Source organism: Penaeus monodon, chromosome 44 (genome assembly GCF_015228065.2).
Source record: "Penaeus monodon isolate SGIC_2016 chromosome 44, NSTDA_Pmon_1, whole genome shotgun sequence".
Taxonomy (NCBI): domain Eukaryota; kingdom Metazoa; phylum Arthropoda; class Malacostraca; order Decapoda; family Penaeidae; genus Penaeus; species Penaeus monodon.
The window spans coordinates 5,475,439-5,496,206 of NC_051429.1; positions in this window are offsets into that span (position 1 = coordinate 5,475,439).

The window sequence follows — 20,768 nt, forward strand, 5'->3', positions numbered from 1 at the left end:
AGATTATTACTTCGTAAATACATATCTTCTAATCTATATATACTCAAAATTATATACCTATATTTTTCTATATTAATCCAGAGATTAGAACACCCCTTAAGTGCAAGGAGAGTGCAAGGTATATATGTGTAATGTATATGTATTTATGTGTATTTTGTATATTGTATTTTTGCATATTTGACAGAAAACCAACACATTCGACACATTTTTCTTCATCTTTTAATTTTTTTCTTTTTTTTTTCATTTCACAAAACCCATTACTTAATTCTTTTTAGCCTCTAGTTATTTATTGTTATTTTTAGACCTCCGTTTTATTATTATTATTTTATTATATTTTTTAAACCGAATTTATATTTTTTTTTTAACCTCAAGGTAATTCGTTTTAAACCTTTAGTTTTTTTTTTCTTTGTTAGAACTGCAGTTATTTTACATTATCAATATTTTTTTTAACTCAAGTTAATTTTTTCTCTTTTTTTACCTCAAGTTAATTATTTTCAACTTAATTTTTTTTTTAATCCTTAGTTAATAAGATAATTCGGTTTAAGGAAACGCCCTCATTTCCTAGCTAGGAAAGTTTTTTAAAGGTCCTATTATGATCTTTATTATAATTTTGAGATGTTTTTTGCAAGAACTTTTAGCTATCTTTACCTAAGAATTGATAAAAATATTTAGATCCTTTTTAGTGTTTTGGCTGTTTTTCATGAAATTTTGGCTTGTCCTTTACTTGAAATGTCTTTTTTTAACTTATAGACTGCTCCCCTTCCCCCTACACACACCCCCTCAAAAAAAAAGAAAATCCCATGTCCCCCTGAATTATTGCAGTGTATGGTTAAAAATATAGAAGAGAAAAAATATTTATATGTATATTCCAATTTTCCTCTAGAATTAAGCATACAAGAGTTTGTTGCTTCCTGTTGTTGCTTACAAGAACAACAAACCCGAGCCATGTAAAAAAAAACAAAAACAAAAAAAAAAAAAAAAACTATTATGCATAGGGGAGGGTCCCGCCAATTGCTTCTCCGTTATTATGAATCGATCTCTCTCTTTTTTTTTTTCTCATAAAGGTACATATATAAATAGAGCACAGGTAATTTTCGTTGTGATCGGACAAAAAACTAAACTAAAAAAAAACCGCCTTTTGAATGAACATTCAAGAGCCTACGAGATCTTGAAAAAAATCTCTATATACTCCTTACATACCTACTAAAAGTGTGCATTCGTTTTTTTAAAATTCCTTATACTTTTTGAGAAAAAAAAATAAAACGGAATTCGAAGAGATACGCCATTCTCAGTACGTCGCCATTCTAAAAAAACTTCAAAAAAAAAAAAAAAAAAATCAGATTTGCAAACTATTTTGGACGAAAGATATGTCTTTTCCACCCGAAGAAGACCCCATATAAATCGGTATTACAGCGCTGAGAAATAGAGGAAAGGACGAAAAAACATGTTTCGAGAAAACGCTTTGAAATGTCGCCTTCCGTGCGCGTTAGAAGCCGTCCAATAAAAGTAATTTACCTCCGTAAGATGAAAGAACAACATAATTTGGCTAGTTTCAAGTCGAGATTAATAGTGTAACACTACCAGTATCTCCGACATACTGAAGAGGGATCAATTAGATCGGTTCACTTACTTATAATAGTATGAGAACACGAAGCCTCCACACACGTCAAGGATGATCCATGTTGTGGAGGTCCCCCTCTCACTTCTACGAGAGTGATTACCGGCCGTTTTTTTATGACTGGGGCTACCTCATAAGGTTCTTACAACTTCCCGTTCTTGCCATACCATTACCATGGTGTTTTGGTTGCAATAAAGTAAAAAATGCACGAATAAAATTTTTGCAGGCTGAGTCCGACAGAGCGGGGCGAGATGCACCCTCACTTGCAGACTTTATCTGGGCAGGAGGTCTCTGGTGTGTGACTTGCAGTGTTTAGATAAGAGTTGCCTATACGAGTTATTATTATCTTCTTTTCAGACAAATACTAATAATTTATCCTTAAATCTATATTATACATGAACTGTCGCGACACATTACATTACGGGCGATGCGCAATGTATATAGGGGTATACATAATATGCTGTATCTTCTTTATTTTTGCATATTTCGTAACCAAACTTCTGGAACATACAGAGGAATGTTGCCAGAATAACATATATTTTTTTTCAGAATATTTTCGATTTGGTCGAAAATTGATCGTTCCCCAGGCGGACCCTCCCCATAAATGCGACAACCCAAAAGGAACTCAATCACGGCTAAAAAATTCAAAATTACGATTAGATATCTTATCTTATCTTGCCAAATTAATAAGTAAATGGAAGATGATAATAAATAATGAAATAATAATTAATAAAAATAAAATAATAAAGATGAATAGTAAATAATAAGATAATTAATAATCATAAAATAATAAATACTTAATAAATAAATAATAATAAATAAGTAATAAATACAATAATAATATTTTTTTTCTCTATCTATTTATCTATGTATGTATGTATGTATCTATCTATTTATCTATCTATCTATCTAATCTTTTTACTATCTAATCTATTTATCTATCTATCTATCATTCTATCTATCCATCTTCCCATCTATCTATCTGTCTCTCTGTCTATCTATCTAACTATCTATCTATCCATCTATCCTTCCATCTATCCATCTATCTATCTATCTATCCATCTATCTGTCTATCTATCTATCTATTCATCTATCTGTCTATCTATCTAACTATCTATCTATCTATCTGTCTATCTATCTATCTGTCTGTCTATCTGTTTATCCATCCCTTCTTCCATCGATCTATCTATCTACTTTCTTATCTTCTTTATCTTATCTTACTTACCTCTTTATCTCCTCCTTAACTCTTCTTTATATTTATCTCTTCTTTATCTTTATCTCTCCTTCAATCCTCTCGGAAAATCGAGGGAAAAAAGACAAAAAAAAAAAAGATACTAATGATTAACTAAAATATGTTTTTCTTGATGTTGAAGGAGACGAGGCTTTCGCTTTGTTGCCGTTCGCGTAAGTTGAATCCAGATTAAATTGCCGTTCGCGTAAGTTGAATCCGGATTCAATTGCCGTTCGCGTAAGTTGAATGCGGATTAAATTGACGTTCGCGGAGGGGAATCCGGGTGTGTGTATATATTTATATATATAAATACATATATATATATAATATGTATCTATTTATATATATTATACATATATTATATCTATATATATATCACATATATCTATTTACATATTTGTATTAATATACAAATATATAATACATATTTATTTACGTATATATATAAAAATACATGTATTATATATTATATAATATATAATTATATATATATATATATAATATATTATATATATATATATATATATATAATATATATATATAATATATATATATATATATATATATATATATATTATATATATATATATATTATATATAGTATATATATATATATACATACACAAATTTGAAATACTTAAATATATGTATGTATATACATAAATACATACGAAATATAGTAATAAATACTGGGCCCATGGTAATACATGCGCCTAGCCAGGGCCATTTACTCCTGGGCCCATGGAAATACAGGCGCCTAGCCAGGTCTCTGCCCCCTGGGCCCCCGTGGCATTCCATGGCTCCATCGCACTCAAGCTGAGCTCCCTCACAGCTGAGAGGTTTCTTTCAGATTAGTCACCCATAATTCCACGCTATATATTACTGTATTTGCCCATGCAGGTCGTTACCTTCTAACCTGCCGTGAATGCGTGGTGGATTCTGTCGCCCAGGCCAGACCTGCTATCAATACTGTTCTTATATTAGTGATTTTATTAGTTATTTTAATATTTGATTAATTATTTGCGCTGGGAGGTGGCGGAAGGAAGAGCCCACCACGGTTGACGATACAAGGAACTGTTCTCAATATCATGTTCTTATGTCAATCATTTTACCGCACAAATTCCCTGGAGCCTTTCCCTGCCATTGGGGTCAAATATGTGGGTTTTCAGTAGTTTTGGCAGTGCAATTCCCATAATTCCTATATATTTACGAGAGATTGGGATCCATCCATACCAAAAATCATTGTGATCAGTTCAGCAGAAGTTTTCTATATATATAAAAAAATTATCACCATTTCGCTACTGTGAACACAGTGGAGGTTTGTTTGTCTTTGCCGGAGCACTAACAGGAGAGACAGTTTGCGAGTGGCAGTCGTTCCACACCTTTGCCGTCGTGATTTGTTACTAAACCTCAAACTAGACTTAAGAATGTAATTAATTTCTGTGCCGGAAAACAACTGCATACCAGCAGCAAACTACGAAGGGAGATTCCACTCCGGAGAGAACTGTTTCGAAAGGCAGAGTCAGAGTCGAAGCTTCAACTTTACCCAGTTACTTATGAATCTTTTTACCTAATTACTTATAAATCTTTTACCCAATTACTTATAAATGTTTTAACCAAATTATTTATAAATCTTTTTACCCAACTACGTATAAAAAGAGGGCTGAGGTCCAAGGTAGGGCTGATCCCCTACATTGGGCACCAGTCTCCGTCTCCTAAGCTCCCCTTCGACAACGAGCAAGGGATTAGGGGAGTTTGGTCCTGTGATAACAGTGAAGCAACCAGATCCAAGGGGTTAAGATTCTATTGCAGTCTATGCAATGTCCATAATAAAATATCTACATTATTTTTTATTTTATTTTTTAAGGTGGAAAGGATTCTACAAAACTGACCAAGGGGTACAGATGAACATAAAGCGGACACCCCGACCTAATGACTACAAAACTAATAGGTTTTTCAGCAGCTTCCATCATGTGCCCCATAAAGCAAACATGGTTAAGCATGTATCAGTATTTGGGGTTTTTTTATTAAATCATTAATTTTTTTTTAAATCTATTTATTATTTATCTTATTTATCAAATATTTTCCTTATCTTTTCCCAAATTTTTTATTATTATCTATTTATATTTCCCTTTTTAAAATAATTATTATTCTTTTGTTATCTTTAAAATCTACTAATATTTTAATTCTTTTCCATCCTATCTTTTATCCTTCCCTTATCTTCTATTTTCTTATATTTCTTTACCCATCTTCTTCCTTTTTCTTTCCTATCTGTTACCATCAATTTTCTATTATCTATCTTCTTCTTTTCTTCATCTTTTATCTTCTTCTTCTTCTATCTTTTTCCCTTTTTTCTTTTTTCTCCCCCCCCTTTTTTATCTATCTTTCCTCTCTTCCTTCCTCTACCCCTCTTCTTTTTCTTCCTCTTTTTCTTCTTCTTCTTTTCCCTATTCCTACCCCTTCTCTTCTTCTTCTATCTTCCTTCTTTTTATTTTCCCCCTTTTCCCCTTTTCCCTGTTTTTCCTCCCTATCCCTTCTTCCTCTCTTCTTTTTTTCTTTCTTCTTTCTTATTCTTCTTCCCCCTTTTCTCCTCCCCCCCTCTTTTTAATTTATCTCTTCTTTTACCCTTTATTCCCCTTCCCCTCCTACCGGGGTTTCCCCGGGGAAAAAAAAAAAAAAAAGGGGGGTTTTACTTGTTTAAAAAAAATATTTTTTTCGGGTTTGGGCCCCGGCTTTTTTTTTGGTTCCTTCCCCTTTTTTAAACCCCCCATTAAAGGTTTTTTTTAAGTTAACCCACCCAATTCCCCGCTTAATTAATGGTTTTTCCCTTTCCCTTTCGTTTTTAATTGAATGCGGGTTAAAATTTGTTCCCCCAGGGGGGGGGTTGGTAATATTTTTTAAAAATTATTTTATTAGTTTATTTTAATATTTTTTCCTTTTATTTCCTTTTAAGGGTTCCAATAACCCCTTTTTTAACCAAATTTTGGGTTAAAAATTTTTAATATATTTTTTATTATAATTTTTAAAAATTTGGGATTTTTTTTTAAATATTTTTTTTAATTATTTTCAAATTAAAATTTCCTATTTATTTACAAATTAAAATCCGTATACCGAAAATCAATTTATATTTTAAATTTTCTATATAATTAAAAAAAAAATATAATTTTATGGAAAATAGGTTTGTTTGTTTTTTTGGATAAGGAAAACCGTTTATAATCTTAAATTTCCTTTATTTTTCTAATAAATAAATTAAAATTATTATATTCCAAAACAATATAACAAAAAATAAAAGGGGTTTTATAAAAATTTTAAACAATAAATAACTGAATTTAATTTACTTATAATCTTTTTCCCAAATTTTTTAAAATTTTTAATTATTAAAAATTTTTAAAAATTATTTAAAAAAATTTTAAACTACGTTTTTAAAAATTTCCCCAAATTAATATTAATTAATTTTAATTTAAACGGAAATTTTTTTTTTTTTATACTTAACAACCAAAAAATTTTTTAAAAATTTCAAAATTATATTATGAATTCCATAAAAACTAGAAATTTATTTTTTATTTTTTTTAATAAAGGTTAAAAACGGGCCCAAGGGTAAAAAACATGGGCCGGGAAAACCCCCCAAATGAAAAAACCCCTAAGGTTTTTCCCCCCTTTTTCCCCCTGGCTTCCATAATGAAACTTTAAGCTGACCCCCTAATTTGGGGTTTTTTCCTTTTAGTTTAGAAAACCCAAAATTAAAAATAAATTTTGAAACGGGATTTTCCCCCTCGGCAAAACCCAAACTTGGGAAAAAGCGGGGTTAAAAATTCCCTTTTTCGGGGGCCAGAAAAAGGTTTCAAAAATTTCCCTTTATTGTTTTTTTAAAAAAAGGGTTTTTTTAAAAAATTTGTTTAAAAATTTCCGGGAAAATGGCGGAAAGGGAAGGGCCCCCAACCAACGGTTTTTTGGGATAAAAGGAATTTTTAATTATATTTTTATTTAATATTTTAAAAAATTTTATTTTATTTAATATGTGGGTTTTTTGTGTTTTTGGGTGTTTTTTTATTTTTTACAAATTTTGGGGTATAATAAAAAATATTTATATTAGAAATTTTTATATAATAAAAAAAATTATAAATTTCCCTATTAACCCATTATTTTTTTTCTTTGGGAACTCAAAAATTTATATTGTTTAAATTTCTATTTTTTATAAATAAATTTGTGTAAATTAATTTTTTTCCAAATAATACCCAAAATAAAAATTCCCTTTCCGGGGTGGTTGGGGTGGTGGTTTTTTAAACCCCAAGGTTTTTTTATCCCTCTTTTTAAAAACTTTTCCCTTTTCCCTTCTAAAAAATGTTTTCCCTTTTTTTAAACCCCCCCAAAACCCCTCCCCCGTATAAAAAGAAGGGCTTTTTTTCCCAAATTTTATTTTTCTCCCTATTGGGAAAAGGTGTTTCCTCCCAAGGGCTTTCCCCTTTTGAAACGACGGGGAATTAAAGTTTTTCCCCTGTGATAAAATGAGCCCAAATATCCGGGGGTTTAAATTTTTTTTAATTTCCCCTCTTCAATGCCAAAATAAATTTCCATTTTTTTTATTTATTTTTAAAGGGTTGGAAAATTTTTCAAAACCCGCCAAAGGGGAAAATTTAAAAAATAAGGGTTTGGAAAACCCCCAAAAAAATTTGACCTTAAACCATTTATATTTTAAAAAAAAAAAAAAAAAATTTAATATAATATTTATAAATAAAAATTAAATTATCTTTTTATTTGGGGTTTTTGCCCTTTATGCAAAATACAGAAACCAGACATTTTTTAAAACAGAACTTTCTTCCCTTCTGTGTTTTTGAAACAAAGCATTTTTTGAATTTTGTTACTTTGGGGCCAAAATTTTTAAACCCCCCTTGTGGGCTGGAGGAAAAAAAAGGGGGAATAAACTTAAAAAAAACAATTTTTAAAAATTTAAAAAATTGAAAAATAATATAAAAAACAAAACAAAAAATGGAAAAAGGATAATTTTAATTTTTAAAAACCCGGTTACATTTTATGTTTTTGTTTAAAAAAATTATTTTAAAAATTATTAAATAAGAAATTTTTTTGTATTATTTATATTTTTAAATAATTTTGTTGGTTTTGTGTGTTGGTTTTTTGGTGTATTCCAAATTTGTTTTTTTAATTTTATTTAAAATTTTATTAAATTAATATATTTTCTTTTATAATAATTTATTACATTTGTTGAAAATTATTAAATCTAATTATTTTCTTTTTTTTATCTATTTTTATGTTTTTGTGGGTTTTTTTGGAATTTACATTTGGGGTTTCTTTTTTATGAATATGTTAAAAAATGGTTTTAATAAATTTATTGAAATTTTCCCACAAAAATGTATTTTTTTCCCCTTTTAAAGCCCCAAAAACCAAATTTTTAAGGGAAAGCCTTTTTGGGAAATTTAAGATATTTTTTTCCCCTTTGGTTTATTTAATTCCAAAAGGGGTTATTAAAAAGGAACCCTTATGCAACCAAAGGATTTTGCCTTTGTTTTTTCTGAAACAGATTCCTTTTTCTTAAGAATGAAAGTTCAAATTTAAAATCTGTGGGGGCAATAACCTTTTATGTATGTCTTAATTGTAAAAAAAATTTTATCCTTTCCCCTTTTTCTTTTTGGGTTTAAAAATTAAAAATTTTTTTAAAATTTTCCAAACCTTACACAAAAATTTACCGGGTTTTCCAATTTTTAAGTGTGTGTTTTTCCCCCTGTACAATATTAATCAAAAATTTTTTGAATCCCCCCTTTATTTTCCTTAAAAAAAAAAAAAAAAAAAAAAAAAAAAAAAAAAAATTTTTATATTAATTTTATTTTAAATTATTCTTTTATTATAATAATTTCCTCCTTTTTTTTAAAAAAAGGGTTTCCTCCTTTCTTTGACCTAAACCCCTTGCTAAAATTTCCCTTGTGAAAATGGGCCAAGGCTTCCCAGGGGGGAACTTTATTATAAAGGGGAAAAAGAAAAAATCCTTTTTTTAAAAAATTGTAAAATTCTTTCCTCCATCTTCCTAAAAACCCCCGGTCAGTTAATTTTATTTTATAAAAAGAAATTTTAAAATAAAAAATTATATGGTTAAAAAATTTAAATTAAAATAATATAAGAAAATATAAAAAATAAAAAATAAATTTTAAAATTTTATTAAAAGATTTTATTTATTTTTTTATGTATTAGGGCTTTAAAACTAAAAAAATTTTAAAAAAGTTATTAAATTCTAAAGCAATTTGTTTTTGTTTTAAATTTTATATTTATTAAATAGATTTTAAAAATTTTTTAAAAATAATTAATTTATTTTTTAGTTTAAATGTTTTTTTTTTATATATTTAAATTTTATTAAATTAATATATTCTTTTATAATTTTTGGGGTTATTAAATTTGTATAAAATTTAATTAATTAATTTGGTTTTTTTTTTATTTATTTTTACTAGAACAATTTTTTGAGAAAATTTTTTTAAATTAAAAGTTATTTTCTTTTTTTATTATATTTATAAATTTTTAAATAAAATTATTTAAAATTTAAAACATATTATGTTTTTTTTATTTTATATATTTAAAGTTTAAAATTTTATTTTAAAATTTTTTGAATCTAATATTTTTTTTTTTATTAATTGGTACCATTAAATTTTAAATTATTCAAGTTACAATTATTTCTTTTTCCTTGTATTTTCATTTACCTAAAGATTCTTTTTACAAAATCTTTTTTTAAATTAATTCGTTTTAAGATATTTTTTTATTTTATTTAAAATAAAAAAAAATCTTTTTGGTTTCTTTTTTGGGGGAAATTTAGTAAATTAATTGTTTTTCTTTACCGTTTTGACAAATCAATGAAAAAAACATTTATTTTTTTTCCCAAAAAATTTATTTTTTAAAACCCCTAAGGTTTCCCTCTCCCCTTCCCCTCTTCCCCCTTCCCCTTTCCTTCCCTATTCTTTTAATTATTACTTAAAATTAATAGTTTTTTGAATATATTTATTTAAATAAAATTATAAAAAAGATTTATTTTAATTATTCATTTTTAAAATTATTTTTTATTATATATTTTTTTTATTTTAATTATACTATTTATTTTTAACCTTGTCCCTCATTTTCACCCAAGGGGGAATTATTTTCACCAAAACCCATAAATAAAAAAAATAAACCAAAAAAACAGAGGGTTTAAACACAATTAAAATTAAAATTAAAAATATAATAACCAATATAAATATATATATTTAAAGTAAATAATATTTTATATAAAATATGAAAAAAAATATATAAAAAATTATGCATATTTTAAAAGAAAATTAAAATTTTAAAATATATATATTTTTTTAAAAAAAGAATATATAACAAAAGTAAAAATATATATAAAATTATTTTTATATATTATAATTTTATATATATATATATATTATATATATATATAATATTTAGTTAACAAATACTAAATGTTTTAATAAGGATATTAATTTTTAACCCCAAAACAAAAAAAAAAAACCCAAAGAACAAAAAAAAAACATATATATTATATATATAAAATATATAATAAATTTTAATATATCTATATATATATAAAAATTTTATAATATTTATTTTTTAAAAATTAATATATATATATATATATAAAATATATATTTATAAATATATATTATATAAAATTCTATATATATATAATTATTTAAAATAATAAAATTATTTTAAAATATATAAAATCTTTTAAAAATAATATATTTATAATATAAATGAATTTTTATAAAATATATATATATATATATGCCCTATAAAATCTTTTTATATATAAATTAATATTTTTTATATATTATAATTATTTAAAATATTATTATATTATATATATTTTTATTTTATAATATATATTAAAATATATATATATTTATATTTTATATATATTATTTTATAAAAATTATTTTAATAATACAAATTTTAAATATGTTTTTATAATATATTTATATATATTTTAAATTAAAATATAATATATGTATATATAAATATAAATATTTATAATTTATATGTTTTATATTTAAATATATTAATATAATAAATAATAATATATATTTTTATATTAATAAATATATTTTTTGGGTTACCTTTTGGTTAATTCTCCCCCCCCCCCCAAAAACCCCCCTTCTTTATTTTTATTTTTTTTTTTTATATATATATTTATATATATATATATATATTATATATATATATATATATATATTATTATTATATATTTGTTTATATAAAGTATTAATATATTATATCTATATATATATAAAATTAAAATATTTTCTATTAAATTAAAATATATATATAATTATTTTTTATTTTTTTAATACACAACATTTTCCCGTTAATATTATTCAAAAAAAACACTAAATTTTTTCCCTTTCCCCTTTTTTTTTCCCTTTTCCATATTTATATATATATATTAAAATAAAAAGAAAATATATTATCAATTTTTTTCCCAAAAAATAAAATTAAGTAAAAAATGTTTTAATTTTAAATTTTTATATCCCTTAAAAAAATATTTTTTTGAATTTTTATTGAAAAAGAACAACAAAAATAATAATATATATTTATATATATTATATATATTATATTTTTAAAATATATATATATATATATATATATATTTTATATTTTTTTAAAAAATTAAAAATATTTAATTTTAAATTCATACATAATTTTATGGGGGATACTTTTTTTACAAAAAAAAAACAAAAAAAAAAAAAAAAAAAAAAAAAAAAAATTTTATATTTTAATATAAAAATATATATAATTTATATATATATAATATTTTTTTTTTTTTTTTTTTCCCCCTATATCAAAATTTATAATATCATATAAAATTATATTATATAAAATATAATATATTTTTATTATATATATATATTTTATATAGTATATATATAATATATTTTTTAAAAAACAAATATATTTTATAAAAATATAAATATATTTTCATATTATTTTTATTATATTTTTATATTATATATATAATTAAAAAATATAAAAATTTTTTGGAATAAAAATTTTTACAAATAAATATATTTTAATTTTTAATAAAATATGAAATTATATATAAATATTGAAATATATCTTATATATATATTAATATATTATATATATATATTTTATATATATATATTTTTATATATATATATTATATAAAAAACCAATAAAATAGGAGACAGATTTTATAGATACAATTGTATTTTCCTATATATAAGTAAAAAATGTTAGATTAAAAATATCCTTAAATAAAATTTTCACATATTGAACACACGCACACCACACCCCACCCCATAAAATATATATATATATTATTTTAATATATATATAAAAATATAATTAATTAATATATATATTTTATTATATTTTTTTCCCACATTAATAGTCATACATATATTTAAGGGAGGGATATTTTAATTTTTTAACACACACACACACCCCCAAACAAACACACACCCACACACACACACCCCCACACACCCACCCCAAAACACATATATATTTTAAAATATAATTAAAATATATATATGTATATATTATTTTAAATATATATATTATAAAAATTTTATATATATTAATTTTTATATAAAAAAAAATATTTTAAAATATATATATATATAATATAATATATATATATTATTTAATTAAATTTTATAGTATAAAATATATTATATATAAATATTATATATATATTATATATAATATTTTATATTATTATATATATTTTATAAATTTTAAATAATTTTAGATATAATGTTATTTAAATATTTTATATATTATATTATAATAAAAAAGAAAAAAAAAAAAAAAATATAAAATAAATATTTTATTATTAAAATATATATATTTATATATAATATATATATATTATATAATATTTTAATTATATATTATTTTTATATATAATTCTTTTAATATATATATTTTATAATTTTTACAAAAAAAACAAAAAAAACCAAATATATCTTATTATATTATATTATAATATAATTGTTTTTATTATTTTTTAAAATTATTTTTATATATCATAATTTTATTTTTTATTATATATCAAAATTATTATTATTATTTTTTTAAAAATTATTTTATTATAAAATATATATATTTTAATAAATATATATATATATATATATATATATATTATATATATATTGTATATATATATATATATATTTATATAATTCCTTATAAAAAAAAAATAATATATATATATATATATATTATATTATGATTATAAGAATAAAATGGAAAATTAAAAATTATTTAATTTTATATATAAAATTTTCCCAATTATATAAAAATATTTTTTTTTAAAAAAAAATTTTTATTATCTTTTTTAACTTTTTTATATTTTATAATTATATTTTTTTTATATTTTTAAAATTATTAATTTATATTTTTATATATATATATATAATATATATATATATATATATATTTATTTATAAATTATATTATTTATATAAACCATCCATATTCTTTTTAATAAATCTTTTACCATTATTATATATATCAATTTACTTATATAAATAATTTTATTTTAATTATTTTTAAAAAATATATATTTATAATATATAAATATATTTATATATATATAAAATATTTTTTTTTTTTGTTTTTTTTTTAAAAAAAACAATAATGCAAATTTATAAATTATAATAATAAAACTATCAAAATTTCTATCCTTCATCAAATAGTTTATATATATTTATATATAAAAACTATATATATATAAATATATATATATTTTATATTTTTATATATATATATAAATTATATATTATATATATATAAAAATATAATATATATTATATATATATATTATATATATTATATTTATTTTATATATTTATTATATGAATATATGATATTACACATAATAAAAAGATAAAATTTTTATGTTAATATAAATTTTTATTAAAAAAAATTATATTTACCATTTATAAGAAATATGAAACAATAATATAATATATGAAGTGTAAAAACTTTTTATCTAAATTAAATATATATAATTTTTAAAAATTTTAATATTATAAAAATATTTTCTATAAAATAATATATTATATAAATTTAATAATATATTATATATATATATAATATTATATATATATATTATATAAAATTAATATAATATATATATATTATAAAAATTTAAAATATATATATATATACCCAAATTTATATATTATATATATATATTATTAAAATTATTTTAATTTTTACATACCCAACGAAAAAGAAATTTTCCCTTGCCTTCCACATGTATAAAAATTTCCAATACATAAAATCCCAATCAAAACATACTATATTATTTTATAATATAAAAAATTAAAATATATATATATATATAATTATATATATATATATTTATATAAAATATAATTTTTCATATATATGCTTATCATAAACTGAAATCTGAATTTTTTTACAAAAATTTTGAAAAACTATATGTCCATATGGAGGGTGCCCTATATGTGAAAATTTTTTTTTATATTTTATATAAAAATGACCTTTTTCTGTAAATATAAAAAAATAAATATTTTATATAATATATAATATTTTATCTATATATATATTTATATTAAAATAGATATTGGGTGTGTGTGTGTGTGGTGTGTGTGTTTGGGGTGGGGGTGGGGGTGTGTGTAGTGTGTTTTGGTGTGGTGTGTGTGTTGTGTTTGTTTTGTTTGGTATTTTTTGTATAAAATTGTATTTTAAAAACCATATTTTAAATTTTTGTAAAAATTTTGGAAATATAAGGTAATTAACATGTTTATAAATTTTGGGTATATAAGGTAATAGGCAAATATATTTTTAGCTTAAAAATACTGTATATATTTATTTTTGGGGTATATTTTGGATTATATCCTTAAATATTGTTTTTTTTATATTTATAAATAAATTCCTTATTTTTAAAAATTTTATATATCTATATTTAAAAAAATTTGTGTTTTTCCAATGTATGGTTTTAGTTATAGGGTTAATTATATATAATTATATATAATATTATTTTTTATTATAATTATATATATAATATTTTTAAAATATTATATTTTATATATAATTTTATATAATAGATGATAGATAAAATTAGAAATATGGGAAAAAATATTTGTTGTTTTTGTGTGTTTGGTGTGTGTGAAATGTAAATAAATATATATATATATATATAATTATATTATATATATATTATATATATATAGATATAATCATTATATATTATAGATTATATTAAAATTAAATATATTTTTTATGTTTTAAATTATTTTATATTTTATTATTATTATTATATTTCATTTAATATTATATATTTAATTATTTTTTTGTGTGTTGTTTTGTGTGTGTGTGTGTGGGTGGGGTGTGTTGTGTGGGTTGTGTTGTTGGGGGGTGGTTTGGGGAGGGGTTTTTAATAAAATTTTTTGGCAAAAGTTTTACTGGGGGAAAAAAACGTTTGGAATAAAAAATCCATTTTTTTTAAAATTTAAGGATGATTATAAAAATTAAAAAATTAGCCATAATAAAATACAAAAATTTAAAAAATTTTAGTTTAAAAATTAAATCAAAAAAGCCATAAAAATTTTATTTTTTCCAGTTAAAATTTTTTTTGTATTTAATAACAAAATAACGTTATTTTCGCTGCCGACTGTGAAACCCTTTTTGGGTTTCTACAGTAAAACGTATTTTCCCCAAACGACCCTTTATCTCTCGGTCCGAACGAAATTCCCTCAGGGGAGCTTCCCTTTGGGCCTCTGCCCGGGGGGGGGGGGGGTGCGCTTCTCCCCGTTTTCCCCTCCAGTGTCATCCCACGTCTCCAATCCACGTGCCATCCCCCCTCTCTCCCCTCGTTTTCCATTCAGGGTTCCTCCCTCGGGCCAAAATCCCATTTTAAAGATATCTTCCTAGGCCTAATTTAATTGTGACAAAAAAGCTTTAAATGAATTTAAAAGTATTCTAGTGCCCAATTTCTTTTTTTTTTCGGTGAATTCAGATTACAAAATGAATGTGTAAATAGAAAATTTAATTTTAATGATTTGGTCGGTTCCAAAAACTCTAAAAAAGGGAAAATTATAGTTTTAATTTTTCTTACGTGAAAAAATTCATTTTTTGCGCATTATCCCTTGTTAGTGTCTTGAACATAATTTGGGTTTTTGCTTCAATAGATTCCGCTCTGACTCATTTCCCACGCCCAAAGGTTAGTCTAAAAAGGGGGGATCTTTTTTTTGAATTTTTTAACTCACAAAATTTTGTAAGCTTCAAAAAGCCTTTTTTTTTTTTAGTAAAAACCCGGGTATGTAGTTATGATGGCCTTACAATGTGTTTTTTCTATCTATCTATCTATTTTTATATATATATATATTATAATATATTTTTAAAAATTTTATATAAATTTTCCTTTTTGCCATAAACTTATATGTTTTTGTATAAAATTATTGTTTTTAGGGTATTACATACTTCCCACAAACACAAAACACACAACACACACACCACAACATATAAATATTTTATTATATATTATATATATATATATTAATAATATTTTATTAATATATAAATTTTTTTAAAATCCCCCACATGTTTATGTACAATTTTTATATTTTTTTTATATCTTTTTTTCATATAAAAAAAAAAAATTTACAATTTGAAATTTCAAACCCAAACCCCGCATTTGATTATTTTCTAAAATGACTGCTCTTCCATCAAAATAAACCCCATAATATTTTATATTTTATTTTAATATATATTTTATAAAATTTATTTTTATATTTTATATATATATTATTTTTTTATATATAAAAAAAAAATTTATATATATATATTTTAAAAAACATACATACATATAAAATATATTAACAATATATATTTTTATAGATATAATTTTTTTTTTTTTTTTTAAATGGGGGGGCAAATTTTTATAACTCTAAAAAATTATGAATTTATTTTCATGTACAATATATATTTATATTATGTACATATTTCATTTATATATTGATATATATACTTATAATAGGTAGGGCCCTTAACATTTTTATTTTTTCAAATTTACCCTATCTTTTCTACTATCCTCTTCTCTATTTTAATATAAATTAAAATACAAAATTAATGAATATGTTTTATAAAATGTATACTTTAATTTATATATTTATAATAAAATTATTATAAAAAGGGATATATATATTATATAAAATTATATATATTTTATATTTTATAAATATTTATTTATATAAATGCAAAAACCCCACCACTAACCACATATATTTTTTTGGGGTGAAAATATTTATATAGTATATAATATATACCCATAAAATCCATTACCTTAAAATTTTATTTTTTTTCTGTACATTTTCCACGGTTTCTATCTTTCTATCTGCTTTTCTATCTACCCATCTATATTATATATATTATTTTAAATATATATATATTATATATATATATATAATATTATATTATAATATATAAAAATTAATATTGTATTATATATATAATATATATAATATATATATATATATATTTTCTTTATAAATTTAAAATATTATGTTTTTAATATATCAAAGGGGTATGAAATGTTCTATCTATCAATCTCTCTCTCTTATTTGTGTGTGTGTGTTGTTTGTGTGGGGGTGTGGCCCCTGTGTTTATATGTGAAAACAAAATGAAACCATAAAAAATTTATACATAATAGATGTTTTTGTAAGGAAATTTGTTTAATTAAATATATATATAAAATATATAAAAATAAAAATATTTTAAAATAATTTATAAAATGATAAAATAGATAATAGATAGATAGATAGATAGATAATATAGATAGTTTAAAATATGTATATAAGTGTGTAAAAATACATTTTGGGGTTTACTTATATAAAAATATATAATATATATATATATATATATAATATATATATTATATATATAATAAAATATATCTTGGGAAAGTTTTTTTTTTTTTATTATTAAACAAAAAAAAAAGGTTTACATTGCTTTCCAAAAAACCCTGTTCATCGGGAAAACCTGCTCTGGCAGAGTTTTTGAGTTGTGTCAATGACCAGACTGTGAACCGGGCTTCTCGCGAAGAGTATGTAAAATCATATAAAAAGGGACACACCCACACACACACCACACACACACAAAACACACAAAAACCCCAAAAAATATATAAAAAAAATAGTAAAATTTTATATATATATATATAAATATATATATAAAATTTTATTTTAATTTTAATAAATAAATATTCTAATTATAAATAATTTTATAAAAATCTATTATTTTTAATTCTACCCCCCAAATATATTTATAATTAATATACATAAGTTTTATGTATATATTATCCTTTTATATTATTTTATAAATATAATATTTTATAATTTAAATATTTATAAAAATATTAATATATAAATATATATATATATATTTTAAAATAATATATATATATATATAATATAATATATATTATATATTTAGTAAAACGCATCATCACATATATCTAAAATTTTTTAAAATAAAAATATATAAACACTGGTGGGCAAACCACCCCCCCCCAAAAAATAAGGGGGTTCCCAAGGGATAAAATGGAAAAATTTCCTAAAAAGGTCCCCGGGCCACTTCCCTAAGGGAACCCCTGGTTTGACCCTACCAGGGTCCTAAAACTAAACCACCCAAAAAAAAAACGAAAATTAATATATTTAAAATAAAATAATATATAAAAAAAATATTATTATTATATTTAATATATGTATATATATATATATATATATATATATTTTATATATATTTTTTATATATAATTTTCATATACGCCCCTACTACCACACATACACACACACCCCATGCACCACACATACACACCCACCCCGGGCCACACAAACACACATATACCCCACACACACAAACACCCCCCCCAAACACCCACCACACACACATTATATAAAAATATGTATATATATATATAATTTTTGTATAAAATTAAAATATATTTTTATATAAAAATATTTAAAATAAAATATATATTATAATATTTTAAAATAATATAAAAAGATATATATATTAAAATATTTTATATTATATATATATAAAATTTTTTTTTCAATCCCACACATACGTAACACAAACTTACCCACACACACACACACAAACACAACTCAAAACACACACACACAAAACCAATATAATAAAATTTATAAAAATAAAATATCTATTATTATATATAAAATTTATATATAAAATATATATATTAAAAATTTTATAATATTGCATATATATTTTTAAATGTAAATGTGTGTGTGTATATCGGGATGTTTCCTTTTAAAATATTATATATTTTATATATATATAAATTTTATATATATAATATATATATTTTAATATTATATTTGTGTGGGGTGGGGTTTGTGTGTGTGTGTTTTGTGTGTGTGTTTTGTGTTTGTGTGTGTGTTTGTGTGTTGTGTGTTTGTTTGTTTACATAATGTATTCATCTACCCATATGCATATATACATATATACATTTATATATATATATATATATATATATATATATATATATATATTTTATATTTTAATTATAAAATATATATGTATATAAAATATAATATATATAATATATATATTATTTTATAAAATTTTAATATATATATATTTTTATATAAAAATATTATATAATTACCAATGTATAACATATAAATTGATATATTTTTTTTGTTTGGGGAAAATTGGATAGGTATCCATTTTTTTCTTGTTATATACCCCAATACATATGTTGTGTACAAAAAATTTTTCCCTACATAGACATACCTATAAGGCAAAACAAATGCCCCAGAAATGTACAAATTTTTATAATTTTTATTTTATTTTTCTTTTATTTACCATTCATTTTAGCTGAGTAGGGAAGTCTATATAAAAAAATATAACTTTTTATCAAAAGATTTATAAAAATTATGTTCATTATATACTTTTTCATTTGGGGAAAATTTTTTGTTACTTTTCCCTTAAAACACAAGTTATTTCAGAGAGAACGGGTTTTTTTTCCCCCCTTACGGGCTCCCAACCCGACCCCCCTTAGCTTTGGGGGCGAGCGTTTGATGACCATCTCCCTAAAATAGCGGGGAGAGAATATTCCAACCTAAAGGGCCCCCCTTGAGGGACAAGGGCTAAAAAACTCATTACCGTGCCCGTGGCCCCAGGCCGTTCTTTCTGGCCAAAGAGCCCTTTCATCCTTTCAACTGGGTTTCTCACACCTTTTGGAAGTGGACATTTTGAAATGTTTGAGGAAAAAACAAACAAAAAGGGGGGGGAAAAAAAGATTGAAAAATTAGTTTTGATTCGAGGGCTGAGGCATGGGTCTCAGGCTCCCATCTTCTTCTCAGTTTCAAAAAAAGGCATAGGGATTGGGGGGAAAAATCATGGGGAGGTCATGTCTACGGTAATAATCTTTGGGAATATTGGTGGGGGACTTACGGCCAAACCTGTAGGGGCAATAATGAACATTTTTAAATGATTTCTGCATGAATTTACAGGCAGGTCTTCCTTACAATATAAATGTCATAGAAAAGGCAGGGTTTTTTGGGGGTGGAGACGTTTTAAAAAGCAATACTGAGCGAGATTGATGCTGGGGAGGAATGGGTTTATTAGTGAAGTGGTTAGGGTTGATAATAAATTTAAAATGGGGTTTTCCCCTGTAATTGGGGGCAACCCGCGGCACAAGGAAAATTTTCCTCCTTTTTCTTTTTGGGGGCATTGCTTGGAAAGGAAGTGTTCTCCGTGGAAGGGGGCTGTAAAAAACGATTCCCCTTTTTGGGTTTGGGGTAAAAAAGGGGACTGAAAAGATCTTCAAATGTGGGGGCGTTTAAAGACAGGGCCTTGTGGAAAAGGGGGTGGTAAGTACTGCGAAGAGATGGATGATAA